Genomic DNA, 14,324 nt, shown 5'->3' with positions numbered 1-14,324 from the left:
GTGAGGTCCCTGCCCAGTGCAAGGAGCCCCTGGGCACATCCTTTGGCCATTTTCCCTGGGAAAGAAAACTCAGCAGTCCAGGTTCCTGATGTCCGTTTGTAGGGCTCACTTGGGTCTATCAGGGAAGCACAAGTTTGAGGTGGGGACAATTTCGGTGTGGGGTCCATCCTTCGATATAAGGATTTTTTGCAGTCAGGGCCAGGGGCCCCTGGGCACATCCTTTTTCCATTTTCCCTGGGAAAGAAAACTCAGCAGTCCAGGTTCCTGATGTCAGTTTGTAGGGCTCCCTTGGGTGTATCAGGGTAGCACAAGTTTGAGGTGGGGACAACTTCGGTGTGGGGTCCATCCTTCGATATAAGGATTTTTTGCAGTCAGGGCCAGGGGCCCCCAGGCACATCCTTTTTCCATTTTCCCTGGGAAAGAAAACACAGCAGTCCAGGTTGCTGATGTCAGTTTGTAGGGCTCCCTTGGGTCTATCAGGGCAGCACAAGTTTGAGGTGGGGACAACTTCGGTGTGGGGTCCATCCTTCGATATAAGGATTTTTTGCAGTCAGGGCCAGGGGCCCGGCCCAGGGGCCCCTGGGCACATACTTTTTCCATTTTCCCTGGGAAAGAAAACTCAGCAGTCCAGGTTCCTGATGTCAGTTTGTAGGGCACCCTTGGGTGTATCAGGGCAGCACAAGTTTGAGGTGGGGACAACTTCGGTGTGGGGTCCATCCTTCGATATAAGGATTTTTTGCAGTCAGGGCCAGGGGCCCCCAGGCACATCCTTTTTCCATTTTCCCTGGGAAAGAAAACTCAGCAGTCCAGGTTCCTGATGTCAGTTTGTAGGGCTCCCTTGGGTCTATCAGGGCAGCACAAGTTTGAGGTGGGGACAACTTCGGTGTGGGGTCCATCCTCCGATATAAGGATTTTTTGCAGTGAGGTCCCAGCCCAGGGCCAGGGGCCCCTGGGCACATCATTTGGCCATTTTCCCTGGGAAAGAAAACTCAGCAGTCCAGGTTGCTGATGTCAGTTTGTAGGGCTCCCTTGGGTGTATCAGGGTAGCACAAGTTTGAGGTGGGGACAACTTCGGTGTGGGGTCCATCCTTCGATATAAGGATTTTTTGCAGTCAGGGCCAGGGGCCCCTGGGCACATCCTTTTCCATTTTCCCTGGGAAAGAAAACTCAGCAGTCCAGGTTCCTGATGTCAGTTTGTAGGGCTCCCTTGGGTCTATCAGGGCAGCACAAGTTTGAGGTGGGGACAACTTCGGTGTGGGGTCCATCCTTCGATATATGGATTTTTTGCAGTCAGGGCCAGGGGCCCCTGGGCACATCATTTGGCCATTTTCCCTGGGAAAGAAAACTCAGCAGTCCAGGTTCCTGATGTCAGTTCGTAGGGCTCCCTTGGGTCTATTAGGGCAGCACAAGTTTGAGGTGGGGACAACTTCGGTGTGGGGTCCATCCTTCGATATAAGGATTTTTTGCAGTCAGGGCCAGGGGCCCCCAGGCACATCCTTTTTCAATTTTCCCTGGGAAAGAAAACTCAGCAGTCCAGGTTCCTGATGTCAGTTTGTAGGGCTCCCTTGGGTGTATCAGGGCAGCACAAGTTTGAGGTGGGGACAATTTCAGTGTGGGGTCCATCCTCCGATATAAGGATTTTTTGCAGTGAGGTCCCAGCCCAGGGCCAGGGGCCCCTGGGCACATCATTTGGCCTTTTTCCCTGGGAAAGAAAACTCAGCAGTCCAGGTTGCTGATGTCAGTTTGTAGGGCTCCCTTGGGTGTATCAGGGTAGCACAAGTTTGAGGTGGGGACAACTTCGGTGTGGGGTCCATCCTTCGATATAAGGATTTTTTGCAGTCAGGGCCAGGGGCCCCTGGGCACATCCTTTTCCATTTTCCCTGGGAAAGAAAACGCAGCAGTCCAGGTTCCTGATGTCAGTTTGTAGGGCTCCCTTGGGTCTATCAGGGCAGCACAAGTTTGAGGTGGGGACAACTTCGGTGTGGGGTCCATCCTTCGATATAAGGATTTTTTGCAGTCAGGGCCAGGGGCCCCTGGGCACATCCTTTTTCCATTTTCCCTGGGAAAGAAAACTCAGCAGTCCAGGTTCCTGATGTCAGTTTGTAGGACTCCCTCGGGTCTATCAGGGCAGCACAAGTTTTAGGTGGGGACAACTTCGGTGTGGGCTCCATCCTTCGATATAAGGATTCCTTGCAGTTGGGGCCAGGGGCCACTGGGCACACCCTTTTTCCATTTTCCCTGGGAAAGAAAACTCAGCAGTCCAGGTTCCTGATGTCAGTTCGTAGGGCTCCCTTGGGTCTATCAGGGCAGCACAAGTTTGAGGTGGGGACGACTTCGGTGTGGGGTCCATCCTTCGATATAAGGATTTTTTGCAGACAGGGCCAGGGGCCCCTGGGCACATTCTTTTTCCGTTTTCCCTGGGAAAGAAAACTCAGCAGTCCAGGTTCCTGATGTCAGTTTGTAGGGCTCCCTTGGGTCTATCAGGGCAGCACAAGTTTGAGGTGGGGACAACTTCGGTGTGGGGTCCATCCTTCGATATAAGGATTTTTTGCAGTCAGGGCCAGGGGCCCCTGGGCACACCCTTTGGCCATTTTCCCTGGGAAAGAAAACTCAGCAGTCCAGGTTCCTGATGTCAGTTTGTAGGGCTCCCTTGGGTGTATCAGTGTAGCACAAGTTTGAGGTGGGGACAACTTCGGTGTGGGGTCCATCCTTCGATATAAGGATTTTTTGCAGTCAGGGCCAGGGGCCCCTGGGCACATCCTTTTTCCATTTTCCCTGGGAAAGAAAACTCAGCAGTCCAGGTTCCTGATGTCAGTTTGTAGGGCTCCCTTGGGTGTATCAGGGAAGCGCAAGTTTGAGGTGGGGACAACTTCGGTGTGGGGTCCATCCTTCGATATAAGGATTTTTTGCAGTCAGGGCCAGGGGCCCCTGGGAACATCCTTTTTCTATTTTCCCTGGGAAAGAAAACTCAGCAGTCCTGGTTGCTGATTTCATTTTGTAGGGCTCCCTTGGGTCTATCAGGGCAGCACAAGTTTGAGGTGGGGACAACTTCGGTGTGGGGTCCATCCTTCGATATATGGATTTTTTGCAGTCAGGGCCAGGGGCCCAGCCCAGGGGCCCCTGGGCACATCCTTTTTCCATTTTCCCTGGAACGAAGACTCAGCAGTCCAGGTTCCTGATGCCAGTTTGTAGGGCTCCCTTGGGTGTATCAGGGCAGCACAAGTTTGAGGTGGGGACAACTTCGGTGTGGGGTCCATCCTTCGATATAAGGATTTTTTGCAGTGAGGTCCCTGCCCAGTGCAAGGAGCCCCTGGGCACATCCTTTGGCCATTTTCCCTGGGAAAGAAAACTCAGCAGTCCAGGTTCCTGATGTCCGTTTGTAGGGCTCACTTGGGTCTATCAGGGAAGCACAAGTTTGAGGTGGGGACAATTTCGGTGTGGGGTCCATCCTTCGATATAAGGATTTTTTGCAGTCAGGGCCAGGGGCCCGGCCCAGGGGCCCCTGGGCACATACTTTTTCCATTTTCCCTGGGAAAGAAAACTCAGCAGTCCAGGTTCCTGATGTCAGTTTGTAGGGCACCCTTGGGTGTATCAGGGCAGCACAAGTTTGAGGTGGGGACAACTTCGGTGTGGGGTCCATCCTTCGATATAAGGATTTTTTGCAGTCAGGGCCAGGGGCCCCCAGGCACATCCTTTTTCCATTTTCCCTGGGAAAGAAAACTCAGCAGTCCAGGTTCCTGATGTCAGTTTGTAGGGCTCCCTTGGGTCTATCAGGGCAGCACAAGTTTGAGGTGGGGACAACTTCGGTGTGGGGTCCATCCTCCGATATAAGGATTTTTTGCAGTGAGGTCCCAGCCCAGGGCCAGGGGCCCCTGGGCACATCATTTGGCCATTTTCCCTGGGAAAGAAAACTCAGCAGTCCAGGTTGCTGATGTCAGTTTGTAGGGCTCCCTTGGGTGTATCAGGGTAGCACAAGTTTGAGGTGGGGACAACTTCGGTGTGGGGTCCATCCTTCGATATAAGGATTTTTTGCAGTCAGGGCCAGGGGCCCCTGGGCACATCCTTTTCCATTTTCCCTGGGAAAGAAAACTCAGCAGTCCAGGTTCCTGATGTCAGTTTGTAGGGCTCCCTTGGGTCTATCAGGGCAGCACAAGTTTGAGGTGGGGACAACTTCGGTGTGGGGTCCATCCTTCGATATAAGGATTTTTTGCAGTCAGGGCCAGGGGCCCCTGGGCACATCATTTGTCCATTTTCCCTGGGAAAGAAAACTCAGCAGTCCAGGTTCCTGATGTCAGTTCGTAGGGCTCCCTTGGGTCTATCAGGGCAGCACAAGTTTGAGGTGGGGACAACTTCGGTGTGGGGTCCATCCTTCGATATAAGGATTTTTTGCAGTCAGGGCCAGGGGCCCCCAGGCACATCCTTTTTCCATTTTCCCTGGGAAAGAAAACTCAGCAGTCCAGGTTCCTGATGTCAGTTTGTAGGGCTCCCTTGGGTGTATCAGGGCAGCACAAGTTTGAGGTGGGGACAATTTCAGTGTGGGGTCCATCCTCCGATATAAGGATTTTTTGCAGTGAGGTCCCAGCCCAGGGCCAGGGGCCCCTGGGCACATCATTTGGCCTTTTTCCCTGGGAAAGAAAACTCAGGAGTCCAGGTTGCTGATGTCAGTTTGTAGGGCTCCCTTGGGTGTATCAGGGTAGCACAAGTTTGAGGTGGGGACAACTTCGGTGTGGGGTCCATCCTTCGATATAAGGATTTTTTGCAGTCAGGGCCAGGGGCCCCTGGGCACATCCTTTTCCATTTTCCCTGGGAAAGAAAACTCAGCAGTCCAGGTTCCTGATGTCAGTTTGTAGGGCTCCCTTGGGTCTATCAGGGCAGCACAAGTTTGAGGTGGGGACAACTTCGGTGTGGGGTCCATCCTTCGATATAAGGATTTTTTGCAGTCAGGGCCAGGGGCCCCTGGGCACATCCTTTTTCCATTTTCCCTGGGAAAGAAAACTCAGCAGTCCAGGTTCCTGATGTCAGTTTGTAGGACTCCCTCGGGTCTATCAGGGCAGCACAAGTTTTAGGTGGGGACAACTTCGGTGTGGGCTCCATCCTTCGATATAAGGATTCCTTGCAGTTGGGGCCAGGGGCCACTGGGCACACCCTTTTTCCATTTTCCCTGGGAAAGAAAACTCAGCAGTCCAGGTTCCTGATGTCAGTTCGTAGGGCTCCCTTGGGTCTATCAGGGCAGCACAAGTTTGAGGTGGGGACGACTTCGGTGTGGGGTCCATCCTTCGATATAAGGATTTTTTGCAGACAGGGCCAGGGGCCCCTGGGCACATTCTTTTTCCGTTTTCCCTGGGAAAGAAAACTCAGCAGTCCAGGTTCCTGATGTCAGTTTGTAGGGCTCCCTTGGGTCTATCAGGGCAGCACAAGTTTGAGGTGGGGACAACTTCGGTGTGGGGTCCATCCTTCGATATAAGGATTTTTTGCAGTCAGGGCCAGGGGCCCCTGGGCACATCCTTTTCCATTTTCCATGGGAAAGAAAACTCAGCAGTCCAGGTTCCTGATGTCAGTTTGTAGGGCTCCCTTGGGTCTATCAGGGCAGCACAAGTTTGAGGTGGGGACAACTTCGGTGTGGGGTGCGTCCTTCGATATAAGGATTTTTTGCAGTCAGGGCCAAAGGCCCCCGGGCACAACTTTTTTCCTTTTATCCTGGGAAAGAAAACTCAGCAGTCCAGGTTCCTGATCTCAGTTTGTAGGACTCCCTCGGGTCTATCAGGGCAGCACAAGTTTGAGGTGGGGACAACGTCGGTGTGGGGTGCATCCTTCGATATAAGGATTCTTTGCAGTCAGGGCCAGGGGTCCCCGGGGCACATCCTTTTCCATTTTCCCTGGGAAAGAAAACTCAGCAGTCCAGGTTCCTGATGTCAGTTTGTAGGGCTCCCTTGGGTGTATCAGGGCAGCACAAGTTTGATGTGGGGACAACTTCGGTGTGGGGTCCATCCTTCGATATAAGGATTTTTTGTAGTGAGGACCCAGCCCAGGGCCAGGGGCCCCTGGGCACATCCTTTGGCCATTTTCCCTGGGAAAGAAAACTCAGCAGTCCAGGTTCCTGATGTCAGTTTGTAGGGCTCCCTTGGGTCTATCAGGGCAGCACAAGTTTGAGGTGGGGAAAACTTCGGAGTGGGGTCCATCCTTCGATATAATGATTCTTTGCAGTCTGGGCCAGGGGCCCCTGGGCACATCCTTTTTCCATTTTCCCTGGGAAAGAAAACTCAGCAGTCCAGGTTCCTGATGTCAGTTTGCAGGGCTCCCTTGGGTCTATCAGGGCAGCACAAGTTTGAGGTGGGGACAACTTCGGTGTGGGGTCTATCCTTCGATATAAGGATTTTTTGCAGTAAGGGCCAGGGGCTCAGGGCCAGGGGCCCCTAGGCACGTCCTTTTTCCATTTTCCCTGGGAAAGAAAACTCAGCAGTCCAGGTTCCTGATGTCAGTTTGTAGGGCTCCCTTGGGTCTATCAGGGCAGCACAAGTTTGAGGTGGGGACAACTTCGGTGTGGGCTCCATCCTTCGATATAAGGATTCTTTGCAGTCAGGGCCAGGGGCCCCTGGGCACATCCTTTTTCCATTTTCCCTGGGAAAGAAAACTCAGCAGTCCAGGTTGCTGATGTCAGTTTGTAGGACTCCCTCGGGTCTATCAGGGCAGCACAAGTTTGAGGTGGGGACAACTTCGGTGTGGGCTCCATCCTTCGATATAAGGATTCTTTGCAGTCGGGGCCAGGGGCCCCTGGGCACATCCTTTTTCCATTTTTCCTGGGAAAGAAAACTCAGCAGTCCAGGTTCCTGATGTCAGTTTGTAGGGCTCCCTTGGGTCTATCAGGACAGCACAAGTTTGAGGTGGGGACAACTTCGGTGTGGGCTCCATCCTTCGATATAAGGATTTTTTGCAGTGAGGTCTCAGCCGAGGGCCAGGGGCCCCTGGGCACATCCTTTTTCCATTTTCCCTGGGAAAGAAAACTCAGCAGTCCAGGTTCCTGATGTCAGTTTGTAGGGCTCCCTTGGGTCTATCAGGGCAGCACAAGTTTGAGGTGGGGACAACTTCGGTGTGGGCTCCATCCTTCGATATAAGGATTTTTTGTAGTGAGGACCCAGCCCAGGGCCAGGGGACCCTGGGCACATCCTTTGGCCATTTTCCCTGGGAAAGAAAACTCACCAGTCCAGGTTCCTGATGTCAGTTTGTAGGGCTCCCTTGGGTCTATCAGGGCAGCACAAGTTTGAGGTGGGGAAAACTTCGGAGTGGGGTCCATCCTTCGATATAAGGATTCTTTGCAGTCAGGGCCAGGGGCCCCTTGGAACATCCTTTGGCCATTTTCCCTGGGAAAGAAAATTCAGCAGTCCAGGTTCCTGATGTCAGTTTGTAGGGCTCCCTTGGGTCTATCAGGGCAGCAGAAGTTTGAGGTGGGGACAACTTCGGTGTGGGGTCCATCCTTCGATATAAGGATTTTTTGCAGTGAGGTCTCAGCCGAGGGCCAGGGGCCCCTGGGCACATCCTTTTAGCATTTTCCCTGTGAAAGAAAACTCAGCAGTCCAGGTTGCTGATGTCAGTTTGTAGGGCTCCCTTGGGTGTATCAGGGCAGCACAAGTTTGAGGTGGGGACAACTTCGGTGTGGGGTCCATCCTTCGATATAAGGATTTTTTGCAGTCAGGGCCAGGGGCCCCTGGGCACATCCCTTTTCCATTTTCCCTGGGAAAGAAAACTCATCAGTCCTGGTTGCTGATGTCAGTTTGTAGGGCTCCCTTGGGTCTATCAGGGCAGCACAAGTTTGAGGTGGGGACAACGTCGGTGTGGGCTCCATCCTTCGATATAAGGAATTTTTGCAGTCAGGGCAAGGAGCCCCTGGGCACATCCTTTTTCCATTTTCCCTGTGAAAGAAAACTCAGCAGTCCAGGTTCCTGATGTCAGTTTGTAGGGCTCCCTTGGGTCTATCAGGGCAGCACAAGTTTGAGGTGGGGACAACTTCGATGTGGGGTCCATCCTTCGATATAAGGATTTATTGCAGTCAGGGCCAGGGGCCCCTGGGTACATCCTTTTTCCATTTTCCCTGGGAAAAAAAACTCAGCAGACCTGGTTGCTGATGTCAGTTTGTAGGGCTCCCTTGGGTGTATCAGGGCAGCACAAGTTTGAGGTGGGGAAAACTTCGGAGTGGGGTCCATCCTTCGATATAATGATTCTTTGCAGTCTGGGCCAGGGGCCCCTGGGCACATCCTTTTTCCATTTTCCCTGGGAAAGAAAACTCAGCAGTCCAGGTTCCTGATGTCAGTTTGCAGGGCTCCCTTGGGTCTACCAGGGCAGCACAAGTTTGAGGTGGGGACAACTTCGGTGTGGGTTCTATCCTTCGATATAAGGATTTTTTGCAGTAAGGGCCAGGGGCTCAGGGCCAGGGTCCCCTGGGCACGTCCTTTTTCCATTTTCCCTGGGAAAGAAAACTCAGCAGTCCAGGTTCCTGATGTCAGTTTGTAGAGCTCCCTTGGGTCTATTACGGCAGCACAGGTTTGAGGTGGGGACAACTTCGGTGTGGGGTCCATCCTTCGATATAAGGATTTTTTGCAGTGAGGTCTCAGCCGAGGGCCAGGGGCCCCTGGGCACATCCTTTTTCCATTTTCCCTGGGAAAGAAAACTCAGCAGTCCAGGTTCCTGATGTCAGTTTGTAGGGCTCCCTTGGGTCTATCAGGGCAGCACATGTTTGAGGTGGGGACAACTTCGGTGTGGGGTCCATCCTTCGATATAAGGATTCTTTGCAGTCAGGGCCAGGGGCCCCCGGGCACATCCTTTTTCCATTTTCCCTGGGAAAGAAAACTCAGCAGTCCAGGTTGCTGATGTCAGTTTGTAGGACTCCCTCGGGTCTATCAGGGCAGCACAAGTTTGAGGTGGGGACAACTTCGGTGTGGGCTCCATCCTTCGATATAAGGATTTTTTGCAGTGAGGTCTCAGCCCAAGGCCAGGGGCCCCTGGGCACATCCTTTTACCATTTTCCCTGTGAAAGAAAACTCAGCAGTCCAGGTTCCTGATGTCAGTTTGTAGGGCTCCCTTGGGTGTATCAGGGCAGCACAAGTTTGAGGTGGGGACAACTTCGGTGTGGGGTCCATCCTTCGATATAAGGATTTTTTGCAGTCAGGGCCAGGGGCCCCTGGGCACATCCTTTTCCCATTTTCCCTGGGAAAGAAAACTCAGCAGTCCAGGTTCCTGATGTCAGTTTGTAGGGCTCCCTTGGGTCTATCAGGGCAGCACAAGTTTGAGGTGGGGACAACGTCGGTGTGGGCTCCATCCTTCGATATAAGGATTCTTTGCAGTCAGGGCCAGGGGTCCCCGGGGCACATCCTTTTTCCATTTTCCCTGGGAAAGAAAACTCAGCAGTCCAGGTTCCTGATGTCAGTTTGTAGGGCTCCCTTGGGTCTATCAGGGCAGCACATGTTTGAGGTGGGGACAACTTCGGTGTGGGGTCCATCCTCCGATATAAGGATTTTTTGTAGTGAGGACCCAGCCCAGGGCCAGGGGCCCCTGGGCACATCCTTTGGCCATTTACCCTGGGAAAGAAAACTCACCAGTCCAGGTTCCTGATGTCAGTTTGTAGGGCTCCCTTGGGTCTATCAGGGCAGCACAAGTTTGAGGTGGGGAAAACTTCGGAGTGGGGTCCATCCTTCGATATAAGGATTCTTTGCAGTCAGGGCCAGGGGCCCCTGGGAACATCCTTTGGCCATTTTCCCTGGGAAAGAAAATTCAGCAGTCCAGGTTCCTGATGTCAGTTTGTAGGGCTCCCTTGGGTCTATCAGGGCAGCAGAAGTTTGAGGTGGGGACAACTTCGGTGTGGGGTCCATCCTTCGATATAAGGATTTTTTGCAGTCAGGGCCAGGGGTCCCCGGGGCACATCCTTTTTCCATTTTCCCTGGGAAAGAAAACTCCGCAGTCCAGGTTCCTGATGTCAGTTTGTAGGGCTCCCTTGGGTATCTCAGGGCAGCACATGTTTGAGGTGGGGAGAACTTCGGTGTGGGCTCCATCCTTCGATATAAGGATTTTTTGTAGTGAGGACCCAGCCCAGGGCCAGGGGCCCCTGGGCACATCCTTTGGCCATTTTCCCTGGGAAAGAAAACTCACCAGTCCAGGTTCCTGATGTCAGTTTGTAGGGCTCCCTTGGGTCTATCAGGGCAGCACAAGTTTGAGGTGGGGACAACTTCGGTGTGGGGTCCATCCTTCGATATAAGGATTTTTTGCAGTCAGGGCCAGGGGCCCCCGGGCACATCCTTTTTCCATTTTCCCTGGGAAAGAAAACTCACCAGTCCAGGTTGCTGATGTCAGTTTGTAGGACTCCCTCGGGTCTATCAGGGCAGCACAAGTTTGAGGTGGGGACAACTTCGGTGTGGGGTCCATCCTTCGATATAAGGATTCTTTTCAGTCGGGGCCAGGGGCCCCTGGGCACATCCTTTTTCCATTTTTCCTGGGAAAGAAAACTCAGCAGTCCAGGTTCCTGATGTCAGTTTGTAGGGCTCCCTTGGGTCTATCAGGGCAGCACAAGTTTGAGGTGGGGACAACTTCGGTGTGGGCTCCATCCTTCGATATAAGGATTTTTTGCAGTGAGGTCTCAGCCCAGGGCCAGGGGCCCCTGGGCACATCCTTTTTCCATTTTCCCTGGGAAAGAAAACTCAGCAGTCCAGGTTCCTGATGTGAGTTTGTAGGGCTCCCTTCGGGTCTATCAGGGCAGCACAAATTTGAGGTGGGGACATCTTCGGTGTGGGGTCCATCCTTCGATATAAGGATTTTTTGCAGTCAGGGCCAGGGGCCCCCGGGCACACCCTTTTCCCATTTTCCCTGGGAAAGAAAACTCAGCAGTCCAGGTTCCTGATGTCAGTTTGTAGGGCTCCCTTGGGTCTATCAGGGCAGCACAAGTTTGAGGTGGGGACAACTTCGGTGTGGGGTGCATCCTTCGATATAAGGATTTTTTGCAGTCAGGGCCAGGGGTCCCCGGGGCACATCCTTTTTCCATTTTCCCTGGGAAAGAAAACTCAGCAGTCCAGGTTCCTGATGTCAGTTTGTAGGGCTCCCTTGGGTCTATCAGGGCAGCAGAAGTTTGAGGTGGGGACAACTTCGGTGTGGGGTCCATCCTTCGATATAAGGATTTTTTGCAGTCAGGGCCCAGCCCACGGCCAGGGGCCCCTGGGCACATCCTTTTTCCTTTTTCCCTGGGAAAGAAAACTCAGCAGTCCAGGTTCCTGATGTCAGTTTGTAGGGCTCCCTTGGGTCTATCAGGGCAGCACAAGTTTGAGGTGGGGACAACTTCAATGTGGGGTCCATCCTTCGATATAAGGATTTTTTGCAGTGAGGTCTCAGCCCAGGGCCAGGGGCCCCTGGGCACATCCTTTTTCCATTTTCCCTGGGAAAGAAAACTCAGCAGTCCAGGTTCCTGATGTGAGTTTGTAGGGCTCCCTTGGGTCTATCAGGGCAGCACAAGTTTGAGGTGGGGACAACTTCGGTGTGGGGTCCATCCTTCGATATAAGGATTTTTTGCAGTCAGGGCCAGGGGCCCCTGGGCACATCCCTTTTCCATTTTCCCTGGGAAAGAAAACTCAGCAGTCCTGGTTGCTGATGTCACTTTGTAGGGCTCCCTTGGGTCTATCAGGGCAGCACAAGTTTGAGGTGGGGACAACGTCGGTGTGGGCTCCATCCTTCGATATAAGGAATTTTTGCAGTCAGGGCAAGGAGCCCCTGGGCACATCCTTTTTCCATTTTCCCTGTGAAAGAAAACTCAGCAGTCCAGGTTCCTGATGTCAGTTTGTAGGGCTCCCTTGGGTCTATCAGGGCAGCACAAGTTTGAGGTGGGGACAACTTCGGTGTGGGGTCCATCCTTCGATATAAGGATTCTTTGCAGTCGGGGCCAGGGGCCCCTGGGCACATCCTTTTTCCATTTTTCCTGGGAAAGAAAACTCAGCAGTCCAGGTTCCTGATGTCAGTTTGTAGGGCTCCCTTGGGTCTATCAGGGCAGCACAAGTTTGAGGTGGGGACAACTTCGGTGTGGGCTCCATCCTTCGATATAAGGATTTTTTGCAGTGAGGGCCCAGCCCACGGCCAGGGGCCCCTGGGCACATCCTTTTTCCATTTTCCCTGGGAAAGAAAACTCAGCAGTCCGGGTTCCTGATGTGAGTTTGTAGGGCTCCCTTCGGGTCTATCAGGGCAGCACAAATTTGAGGTGGGGACATCTTCGGTGTGGGGTCCATCCTTCGATATAAGGATTTTTTGCAGTCAGGGCCAGGGGCCCCCGGGCACACCCTTTTCCCATTTTCCCTGGGAAAGAAAACTCAGCAGTCCAGGTTCCTGATGTCAGTTTGTAGGGCTCCCTTGGGTGTATCAGGGCAGCACAAGTTTGAGGTGGGGACAACTTCGGTGTGGGGTGCATCCTTCGATATAAGGATTTTTTGCAGTCAGGGCCAGGGGTCCCCGGGGCACATCCTTTTTCCATTTTCCCTGGGAAAGAAAACTCAGCAGTCCAGGTTCCTGATGTCAGTTTGTAGGGCTCCCTTGGGTCTATCAGGGCAGCAGAAGTTTGAGGTGGGGACAACTTCGGTGTGGGGTCCATCCTTCGATATAAGGATTTTTTGCAGTCAGGGCCCAGCCCACGGCCAGGGGCCCCTGGGCACATCCTTTTTCCTTTTTCCCTGGGAAAGAAAACTCAGCAGTCCAGGTTCCTGATGTCAGTTTGTAGGGCTCCCTTGGGTCTATCAGGGCAGCACAAGTTTGAGGTGGGGACAACTTCGGTGTGGGGTCCATCCTTCGATATAAGGATTCTTTGCAGTCGGGGCCAGGGGCCCCTGGGCACATCCTTTTTCCATTTTTCCTGGGAAAGAAAACTCAGCAGTCCAGGTTCCTGATGTCAGTTTGTAGGGCTCCCTTGGGTCTATCAGGGCAGCACAAGTTTGAGGTGGGGACAACTTCGGTGTGGGCTCCATCCTTCGATATAAGGATTTTTTGCAGTGAGGTCTCAGCCCAGGGCCAGGGGCCCCTGGGCACATCCTTTTTCCATTTTCCCTGGGAAAGAAAACTCAGCAGTCCAGGTTCCTGATGTGAGTTTGTAGGGCTCCCTTCGGGTCTATCAGGGCAGCACAAATTTGAGGTGGGGACATCTTCGGTGTGGGGTCCATCCTTCGATATAAGGATTTTTTGCAGTCAGGGCCAGGGGCCCCCGGGCACACCCTTTTCCCATTTTCCCTGGGAAAGAAAACTCAGCAGTCCAGGTTCCTGATGTCAGTTTGTAGGGCTCCCTTGGGTGTATCAGGGCAGCACAAGTTTGAGGTGGGGACAACTTCGGTGTGGGGTGCATCCTTCGATATAAGGATTTTTTGCAGTCAGGGCCAGGGGTCCCCGGGGCACATCCTTTTTCCATTTTCCCTGGGAAAGAAAACTCAGCAGTCCAGGTTCCTGATGTCAGTTTGTAGGGCTCCCTTGGGTCTATCAGGGCAGCAGAAGTTTGAGGTGGGGACAACTTCGGTGTGGGGTCCATCCTTCGATATAAGGATTTTTTGCAGTCAGGGCCCAGCCCACGGCCAGGGGCCCCTGGGCACATCCTTTTTCCTTTTTCCCTGGGAAAGAAAACTCAGCAGTCCAGGTTCCTGATGTCAGTTTGTAGGGCTCCCTTGGGTCTATCAGGGCAGCACAAGTTTGAGGTGGGGACAACTTCAATGTGGGGTCCATCCTTCGATATAAGGATTTTTTGCAGTGAGGTCTCAGCCCAGGGCCAGGGGCCCCTGGGCACATCCTTTTTCCATTTTCCCTGGGAAAGAAAACTCAGCAGTCCAGGTTCCTGATGTGAGTTTGTAGGGCTCCCTTGGGTCTATCAGGGCAGCACAAGTTTGAGGTGGGGACAACTTCGGTGTGGGGTCCATCCTTCGATATAAGGATTTTTTGCAGTCAGGGCCAGGGGCCCCTGGGCACATCCCTTTTCCATTTTCCCTGGGAAAGAAAACTCAGCAGTCCTGGTTGCTGATGTCACTTTGTAGGGCTCCCTTGGGTCTATCAGGGCAGCACAAGTTTGAGGTGGGGACAACGTCGGTGTGGGCTCCATCCTTCGATATAAGGAATTTTTGCAGTCAGGGCAAGGAGCCCCTGGGCACATCCTTTTTCCATTTTCCCTGTGAAAGAAAACTCAGCAGTCCAGGTTCCTGATGTCAGTTTGTAGGGCTCCCTTGGGTCTATCAGGGCAGCACAAGTTTGAGGTGGGGACAACTTCGGTGTGGGGTCCATCCTTCGATATAAGGATTTATTGCAGTCAGGGCCAGGGGCCCCTGGGTACATCC

Source organism: Lonchura striata, chromosome W (genome assembly GCF_050655825.1).
Source record: "Lonchura striata isolate lonStrDom1 chromosome W, ASM5065582v1, whole genome shotgun sequence".
NCBI classification, from domain to species: Eukaryota; Metazoa; Chordata; class Aves; order Passeriformes; family Estrildidae; genus Lonchura; species Lonchura striata.
Note: the sequence above shows the minus strand (reverse complement) of the source record.